The 9,105-nt window shown below is 35.3% G+C and overlaps 1 long non-coding RNA gene across 1 annotated transcript in view; it reads left to right on the forward strand.

Moving 5' to 3' along the window:
* Positions 1-7,531, forward strand: part of LOC130455140 (uncharacterized) — a 201,170-nt gene extending 193,639 nt beyond the window's left edge. Inside the window, exon 5 of the long non-coding RNA XR_008913068.1 lies at positions 7,401-7,531. This is a non-coding gene — a long non-coding RNA (uncharacterized LOC130455140). The remainder of the gene's footprint in view (positions 1-7,400) is intronic.
* Positions 7,532-9,105: the final 1,574 nt, after the last annotated feature.

A 9,105-nucleotide genomic window follows, 5' to 3' on the forward strand; every position in this document is an offset into this window, starting at 1 on the left:
AGTGGTGGGAGAGGGGCTGCTGAAAGAGTGAATAATGAGTTAAGGATTAACCTTCTCTGATATTAGTTCATTGCATTTATCCTCATCTGGATTTTTAGTGTTTTAGACTATAGAGTCACCTGAAATTGACATCTTCTTTGTATCATTTCTTTTCTGGAGAACTTTAAGAGATTGTGAAGATATGAAAAAGTATCAAGGACTCCATTTTATTGGTCTTGAGACCCATAAGAGAAGAATCCTTGTAATCTCTCAGTTTCTAAATTCCAAATACTTCTTTTCAGTTGTCGTGATTTTACCTTTGAAGAACTTAACTCTGTTTACCCCTAGATACTCTTTCTTCCCTCATTTTTCCTGACAGGATTCTCACCTGGTTTGTCTCCTACCTATATGATCATATGCTACTTATCTGTGTTTCATTTACTGATTTGGGAATTACCCCGGGGATGTGTTCTAGATTTTTTTCTATACTCTCCCATTTGGTGAACTCATCAATGTTCATTCATTCAATCATTATCTCTATGCACAACTACTTTATTAAGCCCTAGCTTTTCTCTTGAGTTCTGGTTTCATATTGCTGACTATCTATTAGACATTTCAAACTGTAAGTCCTGTAGGCAAAGTCAAAATGTCCAAAACTCAATTCATTATTATTTCTCATGAAACCCAGCCTTCTTCTGAATTTCCCTATTATTGTTAAAAGAACCAGCATCCTCCCCATCATTCATTCCCAATGTCATGTCATACTTGACTTTTCACTTTCACCTAGAATATCTGTTCAGTTGCCAAATCTTATCATTTTTCATTTCACAATTTCTTTTATCCACATTAACTTCTCTTAACTTCATAGTTACCACCCTAGTCCTAATCACATCTCAATTGGATTACTATAACATTGAGCCATGGTCATACATATTCTAATTTATAGATCATTTCTCTTTTTATGCCCTTTCACTCCCCAAAGTTAATGGTCAATATATCTGTCTTGAAAGAAGAGAAACATAGTCTAGAGCCTTCATTGTAGTAACACATATTTTTCCCCTTTTTCATGATGACCATTATACTCCGCAATGTACCTTTTCTGTGTCCTTTGCTTTGTCCTCCAAATTACTCATGTATACCATTTCTGATAATTTTAAATGAAAATCCTCTCTCTCACCACAGCCTGCTATGCCTCAGCACTTATCAGCCCTACAATCTCTTTTGCCGTTTTAATCAAACATTTGCTTAGATCCTTCAGACTCAGAAAAATGTGGCCATGTATAAGAGAAATGAGTTTGATCTTGGCTTTCCTCCCTCTCTGTTCTAGAAAAACAATGGCAAAAATTAGTTTTAAAAATCCATGACCTTGGAATGTTGAATGCATGGATGCACAGAAAGACAAATATTGTTAACTTTTAGTTTAAGAAGGATCCCAGGTGCAGACACCTGAATTCTGAGGATAGATGTATACAAGTTCTGACATTTGTGAACATCATTTTTGTCTGTCCATAACAATGTCCTGATGTAGAAATCTTCTCTAATCTAAGGTGTTTTTAAAAAATACTTGTTATCCAGAGATGCAATTGGTATATAGAAGCAACCTATGGTCTTTATTTTTTTCTTATCATCTTACACATAAATGCTCTCTATAGTTTTCTGCAAGTCAGTCTGTATAGAATTATTATGGGTAAAATAAGAGTGAGAAAGTGATTGAAAAGTAAAGAGGACTGGGAGAAATGAGAAGAAAATGAGAAAAAAATGAAAAATGTCAGTGGGGAAAAGAAGAGGGTAAGACATCAAGGTTGAAAAGATTGAGAAGATAAAAGAATGGGAGGATAAATTTGGGGAGAGATTGATCAAAGTATCCATAAAAGATAAAAAAGGAGATAAGGAAAAGTAAAAAAAAAAGAGTTAAGTGGGGGAGATAAAAGGAGTAAGTAATAACAAATGAAGACTAAGCTGGTAAGAAATTTAGAGTGCATCATGCCTAGCCTTTTCATTTTACAGATAAAGAACTATAGGGCCAAAGAAAAAGGAAATAACCTGCCCAAATTCAAACACCCTTAATGAACAGAACTGAAATAAAATCAGTTTGCCCTTTTCCTATGCCACAGTCCTCTCAACTCTAGATTTCTGTGATTCCACAAAAAAAAAATTGTCAAAGGAGATAAATGGGTGGAGGACAAATGAAAAGAGAGATGACTGAATAATGTTCTGACCAGAAAAAGATGAATAATGATCAGTGATAATTCCTTTCTGAGGGGCACCAAGGCAGATAATTGTCCATCTTACCATATCAATAGAGAGTTTTGTCTTTTTTACCAGAGTATTTATCTGAACATAATCAGAATCTACACTGACATTCTAATTTTAACATCTCTCAGGTTGCTAAGATAACTTTGATGAGAAGAAATTCATTCTGATCCTTGATCTCTTTGCCCCATTCAAACTTCCAGCTCTCAGGAGTTGTTTATATACACAGACAACTATCCACAAAGGAATTTACACACAAAGTGAGAGATCTTTCTATCTCTGTGTATTTCTCTCTCTGACTCTATCTCTTTCTTTTTGTCTGTCTCTTATATTGTCCACTCACAATCATGATGAGATAATACTGTAGGGCCCCTTATCAATTTCAGCCCAAAGTGCTGGTGATTTGTCTGTGTAAATCTTGAAATCTCTCAGACTTTTGAATGTTAAAAATTTCCCCATTGGGGAATTCTTAATTGGAACAAATTCCCTACTGAGAAACATTCCCCATTTTGATGTGAGAACTCACCAGGATCAGAAATGGGAGGACCTCTACTCCACCCATACTTAAGACTGCTTTAGGAGAGAAAACTCCTTGCTAAACAATGAAAGTACTTGGACCCATGCTTATAATAAAGCAAGGAGTTCTTTGAGCCAGGCCTGTTTTTAGAATTGATACAATGGGATGCTAGGTACCTAAAAGGGTTGGGCAAGTTTTCTCTTGATGAGATTAGTTGACTCAGCTGTGTTTTCTCTAGTTCAGATTTACTGAGGAGATTGGTCAACACAGCAGCATTTTTTCTGATTCAGATTAATGAGGAGATTGGTTGACTTAGCAGGAATTTAGATGGGCAGTCCTTTGGAAAGCGTCTACAGTGATTGGTAGATGTAGGGACTTAGGGGAGGTGACATGGGAGAAAAGCCCCAATATAAGAAAAAGCAGAATCTCTTGAGGATAGAGATCCTTTTGGAGGATCTCTGATGAGGATCGCTTGGGAAGAATCTCTTGAGAGAGGCTCTGGAGAAGGGAAGCTCTTGGAGGACAATCTCTAAGGAGGTCTCCCTGGAGCTCCTCTGAGGGGACTCTGTCCCTCTGGAGGCTCTGGAGAGAGGCCCTTTGGAACAGTCTCTGGCTGGAAGGCTCTTTAAGGAGGACTCTGGCTGGAACTCTCTCTGGTGAAGTCAGCTAAGATGGAGCTGGCCTGGTGTCACTAAAATCCTTGTTTAGGCAGACCTTGTGGTGAGTGTTAAAAGACTGACTGACTGATTCTCTCTCTTAAGACTCAGGTCTAGGCCATATTGGCTTGAGGCCCTTCATAATTTTTCCTTTCCTACTCTTTCTCTCTTTCTCTAATTCCTCATTATATTATTAATTAAAAATCTCTATAAAACCCAGTTGACTAGGGTATTTGAATAATAGGGAATATTTCCCTGACGACCACCTTATATTTGATTTAAAAACCAAGATACTGTAGTGAAACATATTTTCTGTGGTCAAATTTACTCACCCTCTCTTATATCTATCACAATTTATATCTTTCACTATTTTAATCACTACAGTTTAAGACATCAACCATTTTAAATCTCACATCTGTGAGGCTCTAGAAGTCTGCCTGCAGCAAATGGTCTCTCCCTTTCTCTTCTGTTTCCACTTTCACTTTTTAAGGTTCCGTGCCCCCAAGGGATGGGTGGCTGGAAGGCTACAGAGCATCAAACCAAAAGGCAGGAGTTGGGAGAAAGAGTACATATATATGGGATCAGCAGATTTTTGCTTATATCTACAGGTTCAACCACCTCAAGAAGGTTTTGTAACATCTCCCATGGATATGCAGGTTCTGCTGTATTTATAAGATTCTTAGAACAGAGTGTGGTACATAGTTGATACTTAAAAAATATTTAAGTCCTCTTTTTCTTCCTTCCTTCCAAGTGAAAAATATCCATTTAACAAAATGGTATTAGAAGTAATGAAATGTCATAAATGCTACAAATTAAATCAATGCATAATTAAAACAATACATCAAAAATACACATAAAAACATGGATCATACTTTCCCCTAAATGAAAGTATACAACATATATGACAAAAATGAGCATACATTTATAGAAACTTGAAGGGAAGTAAATGAGGAATGAAAACCCACTAGTTTATGGTAACTCACACATCTTGACAGCAGACACTAATGTTACTAAATCCTTTAGGAACATCTTCACCACACTGCAAGCTGCTTTTCTGTTGACTACTTGATTGTTGATCCCTATGATGTTTTCTACTCTTTAGCTGGGCAAATCCTCTCTATTTGAACATGGCATTTAGAATCTTCCAAATTATCATTGCCCTGTAAAGGACATTTACTGGTTAGGCTGAAATGTGGCCTCAAGTGCCAAGTGGTGGCATTTCTAGCAGGACCTTGTAGCAATATGGTAATTTTTAATAAAAAGAGATGAAGTATTTGTGCCTCTTTCTATTGCTGGAATTTAAGGTTTTATTTATTTATTTTAAGAATTAGATGAGCCAGTCACATCTCAGTGCAATCAGTCTTTTTTTTAGTGGCATTTTAAAGGCTCTGTGACTTAACTAGAGATACTTCAGGATCAGTTATATGGAGAGGACCATAAAGGGAGCAATTAATTAGTACTCGTCCTCTAATTGGAATAGCCTTACCACAGCCAGGCAAGAAGAGGAAGTTCATGAAAGGTCATGTTGGAGGCTATTCCCAGGACTAGGTGCAGCATTGTACCAAGATTTAGGAAGTCTAATAGGTTGAATTTCTGTATTTATTTTTAAAAATATATTTTAATTAATATTTTTTGTTTTATATAACTTTACCCTCCCCTAATTCCTGCCAGAGAGGCAACTTTTATAACAGAGTTTTAAAAAAATGTGCATGTGCATGCATGTTTGTGTGTATGTGAGTGTGAAGTTCTACAAAACCAACTAATACAGTGAAAAATCTGACATTTTCTCTAGTGTTCTACTCATAGAGATCTAGATCTTTCCCCTTAATAGAAGTTAGGGAAAAACATTTTTATAACTCTTTTTTGGGGCCAAAGATAGATCATCACGTATTTTTAAGCATTTAGTTTCAGTTGTTTTACTGTTATTATTCCTATTAACATTGTCCTTATCATGTATATTGTCTTCCTGGTTCTAATTACTTTACTTTTTATTACTTCACATATGTCTTCCCCCACTTTAGTATAATCATTTTATTCACTATTTTTATAGCACAATTTTAGTTATTTTCAGTCATGCCCCACTCCTTGTGACCCCATTTGGGGTTTTCTTGGCAAAGAGTAGTTTTCCATTTCCTTCTTCTGGTCCATTTACATATGAGGAAACTGAGGCAAACTAAATTAAGTAGCTTACTTTGGGTTACATAACTAGTAAGTGTCTAGGCCAGATTTGAACTCAGCAAGATGAGTCTTTCAGGCTCTGACTTATCTCTCCTTATAACACTATGATAAACCATTACCTTCTCATACAATAACTTGGTTAACTCACCCCCATTAGTGATCATCCACTTTATTTCTAGGTCTTTGCTACTGCCCCAAATGCTGATAATATTTTGATTTATATGGGGTCTTTCTCTGTATCATTGACATCCTTGTAGTATATATCTAACAGTGGTACTTCTGGATGAAATAATGTATATATTTTAATCATTTTCTTGATATAATACTTTCCAGAATAATTTTATCAATTCCACCAACAGTTCACAACTGTTTCTATTTCAGTAACTTTTCCAATGTTTTCTATTCCCATCTTCTGTTATTCATTTTTCTAAGTATGAGATGAAACTTCAGGTTTGTTTTTATTTTCATTTCACTCATTGTTAGTGATTTAGAACATTAATGATATTTTTAATTCTTTTTCAAGAAGTATTTTTTTATAATCACCAATGATCTATTGGGGAATGGTTTTTAATTATATATTTTTATGTTGCTTGTCTAGTTTGGAAATCAGATTTCTAAATCTATTTTTGTTATTTACACTAATGAAGCTCAGGAATGTGTGAGACAGCCAGTTGTTTGATAGCAAACTAGAGCAATGCTGACACCCCATTCACTGATACACATTCCAACCACTCCATGCCTTAGTATAGAGGCTTTTTGAGTCACAAGGGCAGAATAAATCTTTGCTTTGTAGCCATCCTTCTGGTTATGAGTTTTTCCACCCTTAAGTTGATGGTTTTCATATAACAGAAAAACCATCTATCACTGAGTACATACTTAAAGTTTATTTCCAAGTTGTTGGAACTGCCTTAACTATTCCATGGGAGTATCTTTTAGAAGCCAGGCTCACCCACACATCACATAGAGAAATCAGAATAGGACTTAAGTAAAGGACTAACAGTGATATAGAAGTTAAATTTATAAGTATTCACACAATTTCCAAAATCCACAAGCAACCAATCTACTCCAATTATCCTCTGTTGGAAACCTTAGCAGCCCAGCAGCTCAAATGAAAATTCAATTTGGTATCATGTTGATAATTCATCTCACTTTTGGTATTTTCTACCTGGAAAGATAATCCAGTCAGCCTGTTATAACACACAATTATTATGTTACTTTATATTATATTAAATGATTTAGCAGTTGTACCTATTTTTGTACATCTATTAAATAAAATAATTATTTGTTTAAATTATTTGGTTTCTGAATTACATTGTTAACTAAATTGAAACTAGTTCATTTTGCCAACTAATAGTTCTGACAAATCATTTCAACTAAAAAAATATATCTTGTTATTGCAAAAAAAGGCTTTCTTTTTAAAATTAATGGCATACTAGTTCTCATAATTATTAATACAAATAATGCTAACTGTAATAGTACAAAGAAATACTAAATAGTACTAAATGTTGTGAATTTCAAAACTACTCTACCCTGTTCAGACAATTCTTTGGAGGATGGGATTTAGCTATTTCCTGATCAATGACAATGGAGATACTTGGAGTAACAGAGTCAGGTCTTGGAAACTACATTCTCCACCCTACTCAGTGTAACAAGATTAGGAAGGGCTGCAGCAAATGCAAGATTTAATTATTTGAGCACTTGCCTTATAGGGTTGTTGTGAGAATCAAATTTATTTAAAGCTATTTAAAGATTAGTTATTGGTACTATTATTGTTCTTGCTAGTGTTATTATTGCTATTATTCATTTCCCAATTCTAGTGCCAGATTCAATGAGGCATCAATCAATAAGGTTACATGGGAGATGAAGCTTCTATCAAGGAGGGTTCCTAGAAGATTCCAGAAGAAAATGGAGCATTCATAGGTTATTCAATAAAATAGATATAGAAAAATGAGTTGTTATCAAAGAAAGCATAATATAATTTCAGATATGTAATCTGGATTGGATTAAAAACTTGCACCTTTGGACAAAACATGGCATGTGTGACCTTGGGCAAAATATTTAACTTCCCTGGACCCCAGTTTCCTCATCTGTAAAACAATGTGGCAAAACATAGAGAGTCCTTCAAGTAGGGAAGAACTGTGCTTAAATACTGTCTTTGATTCATTCTGAGAGTATAACCCTGGGCAAATAATTTAATCTCTTAGTGTCTTTTTTGATTCTCCAAGAGAGAGCAATCATCAATGCATATCAGAGGAGGGAAATTTCATACCAGGAGTTCTCTGCACTAATAAAACTACAAGTTGGGAATAAGAAAAAAAAAAACATTACTACATGATCTTTACTTAGCACATGATTTTCTAGCTCTAATATTTTAAAATTCTATACTACAAATCATCACCATCATTATTGTCATTATCATTGATAAGCATCAACAATAATCTTGTATCTGAGAGAAGGGTCATATAAATCAACTGGGCCATAAAGTAGCTGGTCAGCTTTGTGTGATGGGGGAAGCAGAGGCTTTAAGGATCAGTGTGCTCTATGGTGGGAAATGGCAATAAGGAAGAAGAGAAAGAAACAAAGACTGGCAAGAAACTGGGCCTTTCAGAATGGTTAATGGTGTGGCAGCAGGGGTGGTCAAGTCAGGCCCAGGTGTGGCAATAAAATGTGATTAGTGAGTAAGACCAAAGCCCAGACTGCAAAACTTTCAATAGGCAGCTCAAGTTCTGCTTATAAAAATATTTGTAATCTTCGTTTTCATAAATGCATAATTATGCTAACAAACAATAATTGTGAGAGGAACAAGTTAGCAGCAGGATTCTGACCAGAGCTAGAAACAGCACTTAGCTCATGGTTTCCATGATGTCATAAGTCCCTGGGTTTGGTTAACCTTCAACAGAGCCAAAAGGTAGTCAGCCTTGTTCTCCTCCATGGCTCTAGATTATAGCCATTACTAAGACTGGTTGAGGTTAATGGGGGAAAAATAAAAACAAGAGGTTCTCAGACCTGGGCTTTTGGAAATCCCCATTTTAAAAATAATTGTTTAAAGAAACAAACAGAACAGTCAGTTATGGGGTAGTCAGTACAGAAACCAAAGTCATTTCACCCATTTTTGTGGGATGGGATTCTGAAGAAACATTTATTGGTCAAATATTTCCATTAACTTTAATTTCTCTGTGGCAGATCCAAAACAAATATTACCTCTATGGACTTCCCTCTCCCCAAAAAGATATTTCTCAGATTTAGGACCCTGGTGCTATTTTATAGTATTTTAAATTATTGTTAAGTTTTATATACTGAACAAGAAAAGTTTCTATTTGGAGCAGGTGCAAAGCCTAGGCTTTAGTCAGGCCTTGGGTCATATTATAAATTTTTTACCCATGTACTTGAATAAATGGAGAAACTCAATTCATTTACTTTTTTACTGTGCTAGCCCATGAAACAAAGAAAAACAGAGAATGTCCTTCAATCCTTTAATTGCCACCATCCCTTTATGCAGTGATGATTTACAAAATAGCAGAG

Source organism: Monodelphis domestica, chromosome 6, assembly GCF_027887165.1.
Source record: "Monodelphis domestica isolate mMonDom1 chromosome 6, mMonDom1.pri, whole genome shotgun sequence".
NCBI lineage: Eukaryota > Metazoa > Chordata > Mammalia > Didelphimorphia > Didelphidae > Monodelphis > Monodelphis domestica.